Here is an 18,009-nt window from a genome sequence, read left to right on the forward strand (position 1 = left end):
GGCCCCCCCGCTCGATTCTCTGGCCCGGATGGGCCGAAGTCCCGCCGATAAATTGCCTGTCCCGCCGGCGTAAATTGATTCACCTACCTTACCGGCGGGACAAGGCGACGTGGGCGGGCTCCAGGGTCCTGGGGGGTCGCGGGGCGATCTCGCCCCGGGGGGTGCCCCCACGGTGGCCTGGCCCGCGATCGGGGCCCACCGATCCGCGGGCGGGCCTGTGCCGTGGGGGCACTCTTTCCCTTCCGCCTCCGCCACGGTCTCCACCATGGCGGAGGGGGAAGAGACTCCCTCCACTGCGCATGCGTGGGAAACTGTCAGCGGCCGCTGACGTTCCCGCGCATGCGCCGCCCGGATATGTCATTTCCGCGCCAGCTGGCGGGGCACCAAAGGCCTTTGCCGCCAGCTGGCGGGGCGGAAATCCCTCCGGCGCCGACCGAGCCCCTCAATGTTGGGGCTCGGCCCCCAAAGATGCGGAGCATTCCGCACCTTTGGGGCGGCGCGATGCCCGTCTGATTTGCGCCGTTTTGGGCGCCAGTCGGCGGACATCGCGCCGTTTTGGGAGAATTTTGCCCCTCATCCACACACATGGGAGTTTGCTGAATGATCTGATCCACGTAAACAAAATAAATATACTGTGCTAACCTTAGGCAAATGTAATTATCATAACGAATAAAGTAAAAATGTAAGGAGATGTATTTGCAAAAAGTTACTTTATGAAACTGTTTTACTTTATTTGCCAGGTACAAAGATATTGGCAAAATGAAAACACAGGAAATGTATTAATCCCTATTTTCGATCTTTCTTGCGATTTATTTTTAACATTTGGTGATGTCCTATGGAGTTATCAGGCAATACAAGTTCAGACAATGCAATCAGTACCATCCAATATTCATTTTGAAGTCTTGTGAAATTTGTCCTATAAAAGAAAAGGCAAAACTGTTTTGATGTGCGATGGCAAAGTCTTCTAAACCAATCTTTTCGGTTTACCACAATAAATTCCAGTGTGTTTCTAGCTCGTCCTTCATTCGCTATTTGAACCAGAGTGTCTAAAATTGGATTGACCAATTACTTCAGGACTTGCAGAGGAAGTTGCCATAACACTAATATTAGCATAGCGTCATGTCAAGGCCAAATATGTCTAGAAAGCTTTGCTTGACAATTTAACCGTGATTGATGAAAATCTGGAGCACCACAAATTGGGTGTGCTAACTCGTGTGCCTGATTCTCCATCCTGCGTGCAAAAAAATTTTGTTGATGTCTTTCTGACATAAAATTGTGTAGATTACCCCGCTCCTGTGAATAATGCCTGATTATTTCACAATAATTGCCAAATAATTGTCGGAGTTCTTTGTGAGCCTCGCCACACATTGAGGACACAGCTGGTGCTTGCACCTACAGCAAACACTAAGGCAAGAATTTAATAAGGGTCTTGTATAAAATTGATCTGGGTTATAAATAATAGCAGGCAGTAAGGACCTCGGGTTGTAATCAAATCTTGAGCATTACTCTCATGGTTTATGGCATCGCACGGACGATCAATTAGGTTGCTGTCTGCTCCACTCCCAGGTGAACAAGTATACTGGATTAGAAAAAAATCCACAATTCAACAACTTTATTGCAAAACAGTTTAATGAATCACTGGAGTTCTCAAACCTTTAGTTATAAAATATATCAGGTATTGTAATATCCCACTTTGGCTTTGCACTTCCTGAAATTCACTTCTGGAACTTGGCCTGCCCATTTCAGAGAGATCTATTTTTATGGCCAAATTTGCTTAGCAACCAAACATGACCTCAGTCTGACCTTATAATATTACTTGCCTAGAAACATATGATGGTGTATTAAGATATCATTGTCTTAACAACTGTGACAGGGAATATGATGTGACCGGTTTATTTGCTCGGGCAATACCTTTTTGCTTGAAATATTTGATCCACAGAGATATCGATCTCACACATCATTATTCTACATCCATACAATGAGAGAGAACATCACTAATGCTCAAATTTTACTGCAGCTACTGGTTCCAAAGGCTGTAGCAGAGTGAAAATTATCAGGATCTGATATTTGAGTCAAGTGTACCTGAAGCTGCTTCGCAATAGTGCAAAGATTACAGATTGACAGTCAAAGATGCAGCCTGAAAGAGCATTACACTTAAAATTAGTGGTATTTTGATGTGTATTTTTATGTACTCTGTATTTAATGGACAAATCTTTCGGCCTGAATGTTGCTCAGAGTTTGGCTGGTATCCCAGCTTAACACCAGCAGGAGACCACGTAAACCCCGGGGAAATGGTCGAGACCAGTCTTACCAGGTCTCAAACGTTTTGTGGTGCCTCACTAAGATGAGTGATGACAGTAGTGTGATTGAAAAATATAATTGGCCATTAAATAATGTGGATGCCAGGTTGTTACTTTTGACAATTGTCAATCGGTCAAGTGAAAGAACACGGGCGGGATTCTCCCATACCCGGCGGGGCGGGGGGTCCCGACGGGACGGAGTGGTGTGAACCACTCCGGCGTCGGGCCGCCCCAAAGGTGCAGAATCCTTCGCACCTTTAGGGGCTAGGCACGGGTCCGCGCATGCGCGGGAGCATTAGCGGCTGCCGACGTCATCCCCGTGCATGCGCAGGGGTGTTCACCTACGCGTCGCCATGGCGGAGGACCACAGCAGCTGATGCGTAGGAAAAGAGTGCCCTCACGGCACAGGCCCGCCCGCGGATCGGTGGGCCCCGATTGAGGGCCAGGCCACCGTGGGGGCACCCCCCGGGGCCAGATCTCCCCGCACCCCTCCCCCCAGGACTCCGGAGTCGGCCCGCGCCGCCAGGTCCCGCCAGTAAGGGACGTAGTCCAATTTACGCCGGCGGGACCTGCATAGCACAAGCGGGACTTCGGCCCATCGTGGGTTGGAGAATCGCCGGGGGGGCTGCTGCCAGCGACCGACGACCGGCGCGGCACGATTCCTGCCCCCGCCAATTCTCCGGCGCCGGAGAATTCCGCGGCCGGCGGGGGCGGGATTCACGTTGCCCCCCGGCGGCAGAGAGCAGGCTTCCCATGCTGATGTCACGTGTTCTGGGCGTGAGAGAGAGTCCTCCATTTTGCAGCTGCCAGCAGTGCTGGAGTGAACACCTGGGTCTCTGGTGCACAACCCAGGAAAAATAAGCTGAAAACATGAACAAAGCAGCATAAAGATGATTACTTGAGATATAGGTTATTAATTGTGCCACTGCACATCAGGATTCAAAGTATTATATGCAGGGAAACACTGGCAAATGAAAGTTTAAAACCCTCAAAGACATTTGAAGACATTCCAGGACAAACCTCTTTATTTTTTTCAATGGTGCAGTGATATCTTAAATCATCAGCTGAAGTAATTATCAGAACTGTAACATTGAATGACAAAGCAAGTGAGGTCGTGAGGACCAAGCAGGCTCACTTGGCACATTAAAGGTAAGTGGAAATGGTGGGTCGTGAAGGTCGGCCGGTGTGAGTCCCGAAGGATGGGCAGTTGGTAAAAATGTGTCCTGGGCAAAAATGTTTGCAGAACAAGAGCAGCAGAGACCTGGGAGCCTCTCTAAGTTCCCCACAAGTCACTCATCACCCGCTGTTCCTGCACTGTCGCTATGTCAAACTCATGGAACTCTCTCCCTAACAGCACTGTGGATGTACCTACACTTACAGTACCTACAGATGAAGAAGGCAACTCGGGGTGGGCTGAGTGGCTGCAAGAAAATCCGAGTCCCGCTGGCGCCATCCACATGTGGTCTTACCCGGCGGGACCTCGGCGTGCATCCTTTCGGGGGTGGCCTGGTGGGGGGATGAAGGGTGGTCCGACCCCGGGGGGGAGGGGGGGTGGGGCTCTGCTGTGGTCTGGCGTGTGATTGGGGCCTACCGATCGGCGGGCCGGCCTCTCAGGCTGGGGGCCTCATTTGCTCCATGCGGCCCCTGTAGCCCTACGCCATGTTGTGTTGGGGCCGGCGCGGAGGAGGAAGCCACTGCACATGCGCGTAATCGCGCCGGTCGCAGTGCGCATGCGCAGACTCGCGCCACACATTTGAGGTCTGTATCGGCAGCTGGAGCGGCGTGGATCGCTCCAGTGCCGTGCTAGCCGCCTGAAGGGCTCCGCCACCTGGGGACCTGTTCACGCCGTCGTAAAACACGACGGCGTTTACGACGGCATCAACACTTAAGCCTCAGGATCAGAGATTCCCGTCCCTGATTCTCCACGAACTTGCAAGAAATAAGCCAGGCTTGGGCGGAGGTGGTTGACAAAAGTCATCCTAGCCCTGGATGTAGTGCAGGGAGGTCTAATGCAACCAGAATTTAAATAAGTTGTGAATAAAACCATGTAGCCAGCCAGCACTATTATTCCTCCCAGAAAGGAATGATTTAAGAATGATAGATTAGGTATTACACATTGGAAATCAAAAACAAGCATCTGGGCCAGCCACCTGTCAACATGAATTTAACACGTGACAGAGGAACTGAATGCTTAATTTTTACTATGCTGAGTATTTCTCATTACATAGCAGGATGACATAGTCTGGTATCACTCTGGAATGGCAATTGGAAACTTGGGAGACTGGGGAGGGGGATCGAGGTTTGTCAGCACTTGGAGGAAGAATAGAATGTAGTTTAGTTCAGTGGTGAATGCCTGGTCCTGGATTTTAACTTCTCTGACTTGCTGGGAGTAAGGTTGACATGGGGTTGGTTTTGGGTCAGTGGAGGTTAGGAATCCTCTGCAAGCTATTGAGTGTACAACAGGTATAAGGGGCGTCATTCTCCGACCCCCCCAGAGGGTCAGAGAATGGCCGTTGGCCGCCGTGAATCCCGCCCCCGCCGGTTGCCGAAGTCTCCGAAGGGAGAAAAGTCGGCGGGGCATTAATGGCGCCACTGCCGTCGGAGAATGGCACGGGTCTGCGCAAGGCAGCCGATTTTCGGCCTCCCGATATTCTCCCTTCCGGATGGGCCGAAGTCCCGTCGACGTGATGACCGTTCACGTCGACGTAAATTAAACCTCCTTTTCATCGGCGTGACCCTGTGCTCCAGGTTCATGCCGACCAGCGTGGAGGTGAGAGACGGCCTGGGGGGTTGGCTCTGGGCAGGCGATGGCGTGGCCGCAGTCTGAATGTGTGGGGAGAGGTGTGTCTCGGGTTGTGTGTGTGCGGCGGTGGGGGTGGTTAGAGTGGGCTGGGCTCCGGGGGAGTGCCGGGAGGGTAGTCCGTGCCAGGGAGGGGGATGGGGGGGTTCGTGCCGGGGAGGGGGTGGGGGGGTCCGTGCCGGGGAGGGGGATGGGGGGTCCGTGCCGGGGAGGGGGATGGGGGGTCCGTGCCGGGGAGGAGGTTGGGGGTGGTCCGTGCCGGGGAGGGGGATGGGGTGTCCGTGCCGGGGAGGGGGATGGGGGGGTCCGTGCCGGGGAGGGGTATGGGGGGGTCCGTGCTGGGGAGGGGGATGGGGGGTCCGTGCCGGGGAGGGGGATGGGGGGTCTGTGCCGGGGAGGGGGATGGAGGGTCCGTGCCGGGGAGGAGGTTGGGGTCCGTGCCGGGGAGGAGGTTGGGGGGGTCCGTGCCGGGGAGGGGGATGGGGGGGTCCGTGCCGGGGAGGGGGATCGGGGGGTCCGTGCCGGGGAGGGGGATGGGGGGTCCGTGCTGGGGAGGGGGTGGGGGGTCCGTGCCGGGGAGGGGGATGGGGGGTCCGTGCCGGGGAGGGGGATGGGGGGTCCGTGCCGGGGAGGAGGTTGGGGGGGGTGAGTCCGTGCCGGGGAGGGGGATGGGGGTCCGTGCCGGGGAGGAGGTTGGGGTCCGTTCCAGTGAGGAGGTTGGGGGGGGGTCCGTGCCGGGGAGGGGGATGGGGGGGTCCGTGCCGGGGAGGGGGATGGGGGAGTCCGTGCCGGGGAGGGGGATGGGGGGGTCCGTGCCGGGGAGGGGGATGCGAGTGCAAGTGAGTTGGTCCTCCTGGCCAGGTGCCAGCCTCCAACAGTTGGACCCATGCGGTCCATGCCACCTGGCTGGGGGGAGGAGGGGATATGGGCAATGATGACATGTCGTCGTTCCCATCCCCCCCCACCAGGCCATCATGTTTTCCGATCATCCAGCGATGTTGGCCGCTAATGTCTATGTTGCCCTGGATGAGGAGGAGGAGGAGGAGCGTGCCAGAGAGGCGGCGCAGGCTGCCGCAGAGGGACAGGCGGCAGCCGCCCAGGTTGGAGGGACACCTGACCGACAGGACGAGGTGGGGGAGGAGGACGTCGCGGCCCCACGGCAACGGAGGCACCCGAGGGTGCCCCGTGTGTACCGGCCCCGGCAGTCGTACCAGGACCTTACGGACCGGGAATGCAGGAGGAGACTCCGGATTAGGCGGGAAACCTGCTGGCACACCTGTCACCGCGTGGCACTGGCGGGGGACACCCTCTCCACGTGTCCGTCAAGGTTACGGTGGCGCTGAACTTTCATGCAACGGGGTCATTCCTGGCACCGAGTGGGGACCTGTCCGGCATATCGCAGACATCGGGGCATCGGTGCATCCGGGCAGTGACAGATGCCCTATATGCCATGGCGCACCGCTACATCCGCTTCCCTGTGGACCGGGCCAGCCAAGATGCCCAGGCCGTGGGCTTCTCTGCCGTGGCCGGGTTCCCCATGGTCCAGGGCGCGATTGATGGGATGCACGTCGCCGTGCGGCCACCTGCAGATAACAGGGCCGTGTTCACCAATAGGAAGGGGACCTATTCAATGAACATACAGGTGGTCTGCGACCACCGCATGATGATCCTGCACGTCTGCGCCCGTTACCCAGGCAGTGTACACGACTCATACGTGTTGTCGCGGTCATCCATCCCCGGCATGTACGAGGGACGCCATCCCCGGCTGAGGGGCTCTTTGTGGGCGACAGGGGCTACCCATTGCAATCGTGGCTGATGACGCCTATACGGAGGCCATGCAATGAGGCGGAGAACCGCTACAATGATGCCCATGTAGTGACAAGGGGAGTGATAGAGAGGTGCTTTGGCGTGCTGAAGATGCGTTTCATGTGCCTGGACTTCTCTGGGGGCGCCCTCCAGTATCGGTCAGATAGGGTCGGCCGCATCATTGTGGTGTGCTGTGTCCTGCACAACATAGCCCAGCAGAGGGGCGATGTGCCGCAGGCAGAGGAGGGCGGAGTGGAGGAGCAGCAGGAAGAGGCGCAGTCCTCCCCAGATGAGGGGGATGGGGGTAATGGTCAGGGCAGACGGGGTAGACACAGGCGGGTGGCTGTCCACCGTTACCGGCTGGCCCAGCGGGCACGAGACAGACTGATAGCCGCCCGCTTCACTGACTATATGGGCGTGGGAATCGGGTAGTATGGCCACAGACCGCACACCATGGCAACAGCCGACCACCCACACCCCCCACCCATCCACCCACCCAGCACCCTCACCCCCCTCCCCAACCCCACCCACGCCACCCGCATGCACCCCCCCCCCATTGCCGATCCACCTGTGGCACAACGGGCCGGGCTCACACAGTTGCGGGTGGACGCGTGTCTATTGCAGGCCATGGAGGATGATGACAGCCCGCCCTGCGGTGAGCTCCTGGCTCCACATCGTTGGACTATGTCTGACCCATGGCCACAGTACCACCATCCACCCGGACCATCCCTGCATGCGGCTGTGACACTGCAGCGCACGGTCCCGTCCTCTGCCCGGGGGGATGTTGATGGCGGCCCAGGGGGAAGGGGGCAGACTCACCTGGGGCTGAGGTAAGACCACCCCTCACACACACACTTGCGCTCAACGTACATGACACCCCCGCACGCTTTGGACAGAGCACAAAGGCAGCTTCTGTAAGTGTAACATTGACTTTAATAACCAAAGGAGTTCATGCACGTGCCCTAGCCCCTAAAACTCATCTGTGCCCTGCACCCGTGCCAACTTACTCAGTGTCTAATTGTTTGGCCTTACGGGCCCTTTGACTACGTCTACGTGGTTCCCCAGACGGTACAGCAGAACTGGAGGTGGACTCCTGTGATTCCTGCCCTCTGACACTGGATCCCTTTGGCGGCCGTTTCCTGGGGCGTCCTGGCCTAAATGGGCCAGGCTGCGGCCCGGGCGACTGGGATGGCGAGCTGCCAGCCTGTCCTGCCCGTTGCCCACCTGATGCACCTGGGACGGAAGGGGGGGAGTCCGAGGTTTCGCGGTGTTCGGGGACCTCACCTACAGGGGGAGCCGGGACGGACCACACCACCTCCTCCTCCCTCGGGGTGCCCGATGGCCCCCAGGCCTCTACATGGGTGGGGGATGCGAACGGACTGGCCATCCAACGCCCCCACCGACATCTGGCGCTGCCAGTCCTGGAGGCCCGTGCTGGTATCGACAGGGGTCTGCAAGTTTGCAGCCATGGAGCCCAGGGGGTTGGCAAACCCTGTCTGTGACAGTGTGACGCCGGCTCGCACATGGCCACTGGCGCCGATGCCCTCAGCGATGGCCTGCAGAGACTGGGCCATGGCCTGCAGAGACTGGGCCATGGCCTGCTGAGACTGGGCCATGGCCTGCTGAGACTGGGCTATGGCCTGCTGAGACTTGGCTATGGTGTTGAGCGCCTCTGCCATCTGGCGCTGGCACTGGCTCATGGCCTCCTGTGAGAGGGCAGCCATGTCCTGGGCCACAGACGCCGCCTGCACGGAAAGCCCCAGGCCTCGCAAACCGTTCCCCATGTCTGACACCGTCGCACCCATTGCCTCCACCGCGGACGCCACCCGTGCGGTGTCGGCCTAGGTGGCACACATGACCGGCACCACTCCCAGCTCCTGGACGCGGGTGGACTCCTCCACCTGCGACTGCAGCCGCCGCAAGCCGGCCGTCACCCTCTTCGCTCATCTCCGGGTCGGTAGTTGCATCGGGGCTATGGGTGGGTGTGGAAACTCCAGGAACCCGGGATCCATCTGGGCGGCAGATGTTCGCTTGGGCTGGGCTGCCCTCCGACCGCCTGGCCCCTCTGCCGCTCCTACCTCCACCAGCTGTACCGGGACGGCTGTGTTGTACGCACCAATGAGTGTAGCAGACGCCTCATCGCTAAAGTGCCCAACCGAGGTGAGTGTTTCTGCGATGGTGGAGGGTGTTGGTGACAGCAGTGGCGTTGTGTCGTGCTCTTCGTCCCACTCTGAGTCCATGGCACTTTGGGGTGGGGGTTCGTCGCCACCCATCCACTCTGAGTCACTGTCTGGTATTTTGTCTTCCTGGGTAGTGCTGTCCCGGGTAGGGGTGTCCTGGGCAGTGCTGTCCCGGGTAGGGGTGTCCTGGGCAGTGCTGTCCCGGGTAGTGGTGTCCTGGGTAGTGGTGTCCTGGGTAGTGGTGTCCTGGCTCGGATATGACGGGGGCCTGTGGCTGCCCCCCTCGTCGCTGGGTGGTCGCTCCCGCACGTGACGGGGGTGTCATCTCCCTGTTGCTCCAGGTCTCTCCATCTACCGTGGTGTGTGAGGGGCATCCTGCGGGCGTCGCATGCTGGAGGGTCCGGGTCTCTCTGTCTCCCGTGGCCTCCGAGGGGCATCCTGCGGGCATCGCATGCTGGAGGGTCCGGGTCTCTCTGTCTCCCGTGGCCTCCGAGGGGCATCCTGCGGGCGTCGCATGCTGGAGGGTCCGGGTCTCTCTGTCTCCCATTGCCTCCGAGGGGCATCCTGCGGGCGGTCTGCATCTGCGGGGATGGGTGCCTGGACGTTTGGTCCTGCGATACACAATGAAGCATGCATGGTTAGACATCAGGCAGTGATCAGGTGATAGGGGGAGGGGGATATAGGGGAGGGGGGATATGGGGATGGGCTGTCGGTGGCTCACTTGCTAGTACGCCCCCGACCTCTGCATCAGCAACCTCCCGGTCCTCAGGTCCACCAGCCAGTTCCAGGGCCCTTTCCTCGTGTTCGGTCAGTGGCCTCTCATCAGCGGGGCCTCCTCCAGTCCTCACATGCTCCCTATTGTTGTGTGCGCGCTTCTCCTGTTGGGGGGGGGGGGGCGGGTGGGGGTGGTGGCAGGGGTAAAAGGCAACATTGTCAGGCAGGTATATGAATGCATGCCATCGGTTGCGCGTGCATTGCAGAGGTTAAGGTTAGGGCTGGATTCACTTGGGGATATGGGGTAGGGGGGATATGGGGAGGGTGGATATGGGGAAGGGGGGATATGGGGAGGGGGGTTATGGGGAGGAGGGATATGGGGGAGGGGGGATATGGGGAGGGGGAATGGGGAGGGGGATATGGGGGAGGGGGGATATGGGGAGTGGGGATATGGGGGAGGGGGGATATGGGGGAGGGGAGGGTGGGATATGCGGAGGGGGGATATGGGGAGGGGGAGGGGGGATATTGGGGAGGGAGGATATGGGGAGGGAGGATATGGGGGAGGGGGGCTATGGGGGAGGGGGGACATGGGGGATATGGGGGAGGGGGCAATATGGGGGAGGGGGGTATGGTGGATGGGGGATATGGGGGAGGGGGTATATGGGGAGAGGGGATATGGGGGAGGGGGTTATGGGGATATGGGGGAGGGGGGATATTGGGGAGTGGTATATGAGGGATATGGGGGAGGGGGGATATGGGGGAGGGGGGATATGGGGGAGGGGGGATATGGGGAGGGGGGATATGGGGGAGAGGAGATATGGGGGAGGGGGGATATGGGGGAGGGGGATATGGGGGAGGGGGGATATTGGGGAGGGGGGATATGGGGGAGGGGGGATATGGGGGAGGGGGGCTATGGGGGAGGCTCACCCTGCCTGCTCTGACGAGGTCGTTCACCTTCTTGTGGCACTGGGTGCCTCTCCGTGGTGTCAGGGCCACAGCGGTGACGGCCTCTGCCACTTCCCTCCACAGACGCCGGCTGTGGCGTGGGGCAACTCAGCGGCCATGCCCGGGATACAGGGCGTCCCTCCTCTGCTCCACTGCGTCCAGGAGCGCCTCCACATCCCGTGACCCGATCCTCGGGGCTGAGCGGCGGCCAGCCATCCAGTCGGGTGTTCCGGTCGGGTGGGGGGGAGCAGCGCGGCCTTATGAACCGTCACGCCGTGCGGCGCGTATGACACTGCACGGCGTGAACCACGTGCGCAAGCGCGGATCCCGTTACGTCGCTGCTAGCCCATTTCGGGCCGGAGACTTTCAACCCATTTTTCCGATGTGACGCAAGTCGGATTTGCGCCGTTTTTTGCGCCGATCGGCGGACTTTCCGCCGATAACGGAGAATTTGGCCCATGATCTCACCAATGCGTTCCCCCGCTGGAAACCAGCCTTCCTGAATGGTTAAGCATTCAGTAAAGTGGGCAACAGGTCAATGGAGGTGGCAGTATAAAGTATCTCCTTGTCCAGAGCAGGAGGGCACAATCGGGTCTGACTGGGTAGAATGGGGGTACAGAGCTGATTCTGGGGGAGGGAGGGTGTTGGGTTGAGGGGGTGAGGGAAGGAGATCGGTCATAATGTTGGGGAGAATGGGGCTGACTGGAGGAATGGGGCAACATCATCGAGGAAGAGTTCCGCTGACCCTGTGGTCTACATGGGGAGGTCGGAGGGGAACTGGAAATCTCGAGGAGGGGGCAGTGACCTGGGGAGCCAATCATCCAGAGTTAAACTCCAAAAATGTGAGATAAAGCAATAAGCAGCCACATTATTGTTTTAAAGATGCCAAACTGCCTCCTGAGGAGACGGTTGGCCTCCCACATTCCTGCTTCAGTTAAAGCTGGAAGTGGGTGGGTCAGAGGTGGGTTTGGGTTGGGGAATCTGGGGCGAAATTCTCCCCCAACGGCGGCGCCAATCAGACGGGCATCGCGACGGCCCAAAGGTGCGGAAGGCTCCGCATCTTTGGCGGCCTAGCCCCAACATTGAGGGGCTAGGCCGACGCCGGAGGGATTTCCGCCCCACCAGCTGGCGGAAATGGCGTTTGTTTCCCCGCCAGCTGGCGCGGAAATGCGGCGCATGCGCGGGAGCGTCAGCGGCCGCTGTCAGTTTCCCAGCGCATGCGCGGGAGCGTCAGCGGCAGCTGTCAGTTTCCCGCGCATGCGCAGTGGGGAGAGTCTCTTCCGCCTCCGCCATGGTGGAGGCCGTAGCGGAGGCGGAAGGGAAAGAGTGCCCCCACGGCACAGGCCCGCCGATCGGTGGGCCCCGATCGCGGGCCAGGCCACCGTGGGGGCACCCCCCCGGGGTCAGATCGCCCCGCGCCCCCCCCCCCAGGACCCCGGAGCCCGCCCACGCCGCCTGGTCCCGCCGGTAAATACCAGGTTTGATTTACGTCGGCGGGACAGGCAATTCCTGGGCGGGACTTCGGCCCATCCGGGCCGGAGAATCCAGTGGGGGGTCCCGCCAACCGGCGCGGCCCGATTCCCGCCCCCGCCCAATCTCCGGGAGCGGAGACTTCGGCGGGGGCGGGATTCACGGCGGCCAACGGCCATTCTCCGACCCGGCGGGGGGTCGGAGAATGACGCCCCTGATTTGTACAGCTTTCAACTGCTCAGCTGACAAGTCTGCCATTTTGTGGTTACATTTTATCTGCTTGGTATCGGCCAACAGTGAAGGAAGGGGCAGGGCCTGAGTTTAACATCACTGGTGGGTAGGGATCTCGGGCGGGATTCTTCGACCCCCCCGGCGGGGGCGGGAATCACGCCGCGCCGGTCGCCGGGCCACCCCTCCCGGTGATTCTCCGGCCCGCGATGGACCGAAGTCCCGCTGCTGTCATGCCAGTCCCGCCGAAGTGAATCAAACCACCTACCTTATCGGCGGGACTGGCGGTGCGGGCGGGCTCCAGGGTCTGGCGGGGAGGGGCGCGGGGCGATCTGGCACCGGGGGCGCCCCCACGGTGGCTCGGCCCGCGATCGGGGCCCACCTATCCAAGGACGGGCCTGTGCCGTGGGGGGTACTCTTTTCCTTCCGCCTCGGCCGCAGCCTCCGCGATTGGAGAATCCAACCCCATAGTTGCTGCTTTTGTCTGATTCCTGGAAGTATGTTTTTGCATCTGTCCATCCATCTGTTTCCAACAGATATGGTAACTTGTAGCTACCAACATAAAATAATCATGAAACTCTGTGTATTGTGGTAAAATCCCAATTGTTTCACAAATGTGCCTCAGGGACGTGCCTGCCACCCCTATTGTGTTTTAGCCTGCATGTGACCGCAGTCACACATTATGTAGCTGACTCTTAATTCTTTCCGATATGGCTTAGCAAGTCACCCTGTTGTAAATAATTGCTGTGAAGCTACCGTTGTGAAAACTATTTCACCATCAGAACTGTTGCAATTTGAGGAGCAGGTCAACAAGCACCTCAGTGTAACCAGAGATGGACTATTAATGCTACTGATACATTCTAGGGAATTGTGCGTAAAACAGGAGTTCAGAGGCAGGATTCTCCAAAATGGAGGCAGAGTGTCCGTGCCGTCATGAACGCCGTCACGTTTCACGACGGCGCGAAACGGGCACTACCAATTCTTGCCCCAGCTTCCCTTCCCAGCGTCAACTGGGCGCTGCACCAACCCGCACATGCGCAGGGGACTTCCTCAACGCTCCGGCCCCGATGCAACATGGCGTGGGGGTTCAGGGGCCGGTCGCGTAACAAAATAGGGCCGGGGCTGGAGAGGCCGGCCCGCCGATCGGTGGGCCCCGATCGAGGGCCAAACATCAGAGCCCCTCCCCCCCGGTGAAGGAGCCCCCTTCCTCCACCCTCCCACAGGCCGCCTCCCGACCCTGCGCGCAGAGTTCCCGCCGGCTGCGAGCAGGTGTGAACGGCGCCAGCGGGACTCTGCCGTTTCCGCGCAGCCGCTCGGCCCATCAAGGCCGGAGAGTCGGCAGCCCAGCCGCACCAAAAACACCGGCGCAAATGGTGCCGATTCTTCGCTCCTTAGAGAATCCCGTGCCAGCGTCGGGGCGGCATGGCGCAGTTGCGCCGATTCTCCGGCCCGGAGCAGGGATCGGAGAATTCGCCCATGTTCTTTGGTATTTGTTTCAACTGAATCCCGGTCTGGAATCCAGCAGCAGCACAGTGAGAGTCCAATACAGTCTTGTCCTGTGAGAGGAAGTGAAGTATGAAGGTGACACAAAATGTGGCAGGCACGTACTGGGATGCCTACTAGCAAAACATGATTAATGGGGAAAGAGGCAGCAAGGTGAACACACTCTGCATACCTGAAGCCCCGAGGAAAGCTGGGGATATAAGATTGACATGAGCAACTCCTGCTTCATGAAAAAAACTAACCCAAACCCGTTAAAAAAGTGAAGCCTTTGGGAAGGAAGGCTACAATATGAGGTTGCTAGCAGTCCATGTATAATTTTACTGATATTTCAATTATTTCTTAAACTTTTCACATTTTAATAAATATTGGGGGTGTTTCAGTGGACCTCAATGGCACATTTAGCGAGGTGTTTCTAGGCGCCTGCAGCGCTGAGGAAGACCCCGCTATTCAATGACACTTTGCCATTCATTTTGGCCTCGGTAAGGAACTGCCCATTGAGATTGCATTTTTAAGTCATTTCCTGCACTGACGAGCTCAGCTCGCTAGTGCAGGAAGACTACTTATGGATCTGGGGTGAAATTCTCCCGAAACGGTGCGATGTCCGCCGACTGGCGCCCAAAACGGCGCCAATCAGACGGGCATCGCGGCGCCCCAAAGGTGCGGAATGCTCCCCAGCTTTGGGGGCCGAGCCCCAACATTGAGGGGCTAGGCCAACGGCGGAGGAATTTCCGCCCCGCCAGCTGGCGGAGACGGCCTTTGTTGCCCCGCCAGCTGGCGCGGAAATGACATCTCCGGGCGGCGCATGCGCGGGAGCGTCAGCGGCCGCTGACAGTTTCCCACGCATGCGCAGTGGAGGGAGTCTCTTCCGCCTCCGCCATGGTGGAGACCGTGGCGGAGGCGGAAGGGAACGAGTGCCCCCATGGCACAGGCCCGCCCGCGGATCGCTGGGCCCCGATCGCTGGCCAGGCCACCGTGGGGGCACCCCCCATGGCCAGATCGCCCGCGCCCCCCCCCCCCCCCCCCCAGGACCCCAGAGCCTGCCCACGCCGCCTTGTCCCGCCGTTCAAAAGGTGGTTTAATCCACGCCGGTGGGACAGGCAATTTATCGGCGGGACTTCGGCCCATCCGGGCCGGAGAATCGAGCGGGGGGGCCCGCCAATCGGCGCGGCCCGATTCCCGCTCCCGCCAAATATCCGGTGCCGGAGACTTCGGCAACCGGCGGGGCGGGATTCACGGCAGCCCCCGGCGATTCTCCAACCCAGCGGGGGGTCGGAGAATGACGCCACAGGGCACCAATTTTAAAGGCAGCCCTGATCTTTCAAATCCCCTCAGTGCCCGCACTGAGGCCTCTGGAACCCCCCTCCTTCACCCAAATTACCACTTCAGGGGTCCTCGAGCCACCTCTCACTCGACCTCTTATGAGAAAGTCACCCCTGGGCGTGGCCCCTGGCTTGGGCCACCTGGCACCTGGGCACTGCCATTCTGGCAGTGTCCCTGCCTGACAGTGCCACACAGGTACCCTGGCAGTGCCAGGTGGCACTGCCAATGTACTCAGGTGCTAGAGGGAGTGCCATCCTGCCCTGTTCCCTATTACCTGGGGGTCTCCAATGGTCTAGGAGACTCCCCCAGGTGCCATTATGACTCGTCCACATTTGTGTGGACCAGCACTAAATGGCGCCCTGGTGAAGTCTCCCAGTGAATCCCAGGCCCCGGATGAATCCGTTGAATGCATATTTAAATGAACTATTAAATATGCGCCTGGATCTCAGCCTGTGAAAGCCTCTCGCGAGATTCACACCCTCATCCTGACACCAAGTCCGATGCAGACGAGGTCACCGAATTGCACCCATTATGTTTGTTATTTTAGCAAATTGACCACTAAAATGCTGTGCAAGTAATTGTGCAACTTGATTGGTTAGTTGTCATTGGTAAAACGAAAGCAACTGGCAAACAACATGAGCTTAAACGTTGATTTTAGAGGTTTCTGGTTTCCAATTGGTAATAGTATGTCCTAAGTGTAGAATCATCGAAAATTCACAATACCTTCAGAGGCCATTCAATCCACTGTGTCCATGCCCTGCCGAATCTCACCTTCCTGCACTGGATTCATAGCCATGCAGGTCGCAGCTCAAGTGCTGATATTTGAGTGAATCACCATTGTCAGTTTATCATATTGGGATTATTTAAGCCAACATTTTAGGCGTAACATAGATTTTAAGATGTGATGTGTGTGACACTCCATACATGCTGAACTTTAAATTGTATCAGCATATGCTTCTTACTCCCTAACCAGGTCTGGCTGGCAATCTATCATTAAGTCTCTCTCAAAGGCACTCCATCACTAGCTGGTAGATGACACGTGAATGTAACTGGGAGTAGCTTTCTCCTGATATACAGCCCAGTCAAAATCAGAACTCACAGTAAGCTGAAATGTGTGCATTTTCTGCTCTGTTTTGCAATATATTTTATAGTATTACAAGTTGTATGTGAAAATTCATATATATTTAGTGTGCAGTGAATTTCCAATCCTCCTACAGCAAATGTAAAAACAGCTTTTCTACTGAGTATACCCCTCCACTGTACTTTTGACAGTGTCAGCTCTAATCTTGCATAGATTTTCCAGCATCAAAAGAGATATACACATAACAGTAACTTTGTTAATGAATAGCATCTCCACTAATAGTAGGAAATGCTTCTTCAGTGCATGAAGTTGAGCATTTGTCTGTCTGATCGGTATTCATTAATGCCCTTGTTTAAATTACAGGTAAAGCTCCCAGAGGTGAAATGCACTGTACAATGTGAAGTAAGCCATAACAATCAGGAAGGTAGCAGGTTAGCCCAATGTTACGTTGCCCAATGTTGATGGGGTACTAGAATTGGTGAAAAAGGATGTTTAAAAAGTCAGGCAGGGTGTTTGCTAGATATAAATAGAACAATCAGGTTCAACCCTCACTGTTTATGCTCACAGATGAAGAAAGTGCACTCAGGTGAGGGACTAATGGGCTCCTGTAGAATCATATTTCAACACTGTTATCAGATAAGGGGAGACAAATGGTCGGAGAATGAAGACAGAGAACAAATTGCAGCAATTTCAGCAGCTACAGCATTACACTAACTAAAACACCATTGCTGGAAATACTGTTCAGGTACTGGATCTGGGTGTTAATAAAGTTAAACTTTGACTGATTTTCATTGATTTTCACACACGGCTCAGTGGTGGCATTCTTGCTTCTGAGCCAGAGGCTGTTGACTTAAGCCCTACATTGATGAAGCATTAGAGTCCTGAAAGAACTAGGTACAGGAATAAATGTCACCAACAGTGACGAAGCCCATGAATTAATCAATCATAGAGTGGCAGGGCATGGGTTTGTTCTCGATGCCTGTGATGTGGAGATAGTGAGTTTAGGCCAGCTGCTCCCCTCCTAGGGGGCGAAAAAACAAACTTACAATCATACAGAGCTGGATGGCGCAAAGATTAGCAATTTAGCCGACTGTTAAAATCACACTAATTAAAATACCACTGCTGGAAATTAATTAATAGAGATTACTATGATTTGTTAACAGCTCCATTATCATTGGATCAGACAACCATGAGGACAGCACAAAGTAAATGACTGGACATTGGTCTGTATTTGTCTAGCAATTCAGTGTTCCTATGTTTTTATACCTTTAACATCCTCATTATTTCCCAAAGCTTTTCACAGCAGAAGAAGTAATTTTGAAGTGCAATTGTAATGCAGGTATGTGGAGCAGTCAGTTTGCACCAATGAAAGATTCCATGCACGGATAATCTATCCTCGTGGTGCTAGTTGAAGAATAAAGGTCAAGGAGCATTAGGAGAAAATCCCTGCCCTTCTTCAAATTATGGTATGTAGGTTCTTTTATGTCACCTGAGAGAGCAAAGCAGGGGCTTTGGTCTCATGTCTCATCTAAACAGGACGGTATTCCATAGAACTTACAGTGTAGAAGGAGGCATTTGGCCCATCGAGTCTGCACCGGCTCTTGGAAAGAGCACCCTACCAAGGTCCACACCTCCACCCTATCCCCATAACCCAGTAATCCA

At 56.9% G+C, this 18,009-nt stretch overlaps 1 protein-coding gene and 1 long non-coding RNA gene across 2 annotated transcripts in view; both read right to left on the minus strand.

Annotated features, from left to right (window-relative positions):
* jakmip3 (Janus kinase and microtubule interacting protein 3) overlaps positions 1–18,009 on the minus strand; it is a 569,034-nt gene that overhangs the window by 22,653 nt on the left and 528,372 nt on the right. The gene's annotated exons all lie outside the window — the stretch shown is intronic.
* On the minus strand, positions 707–16,258 carry LOC140392427 (uncharacterized). The gene is made up of 2 exons (XR_011935345.1): positions 15,990–16,258; positions 707–916 (listed from the first exon to the last, which is right to left on the minus strand). It is a non-coding gene; the product is annotated as an uncharacterized lncRNA (long non-coding RNA).

The sequence above is a fragment of the Scyliorhinus torazame genome, chromosome 16 (assembly GCF_047496885.1).
Source record: "Scyliorhinus torazame isolate Kashiwa2021f chromosome 16, sScyTor2.1, whole genome shotgun sequence".
NCBI classification, from domain to species: Eukaryota; Metazoa; Chordata; class Chondrichthyes; order Carcharhiniformes; family Scyliorhinidae; genus Scyliorhinus; species Scyliorhinus torazame.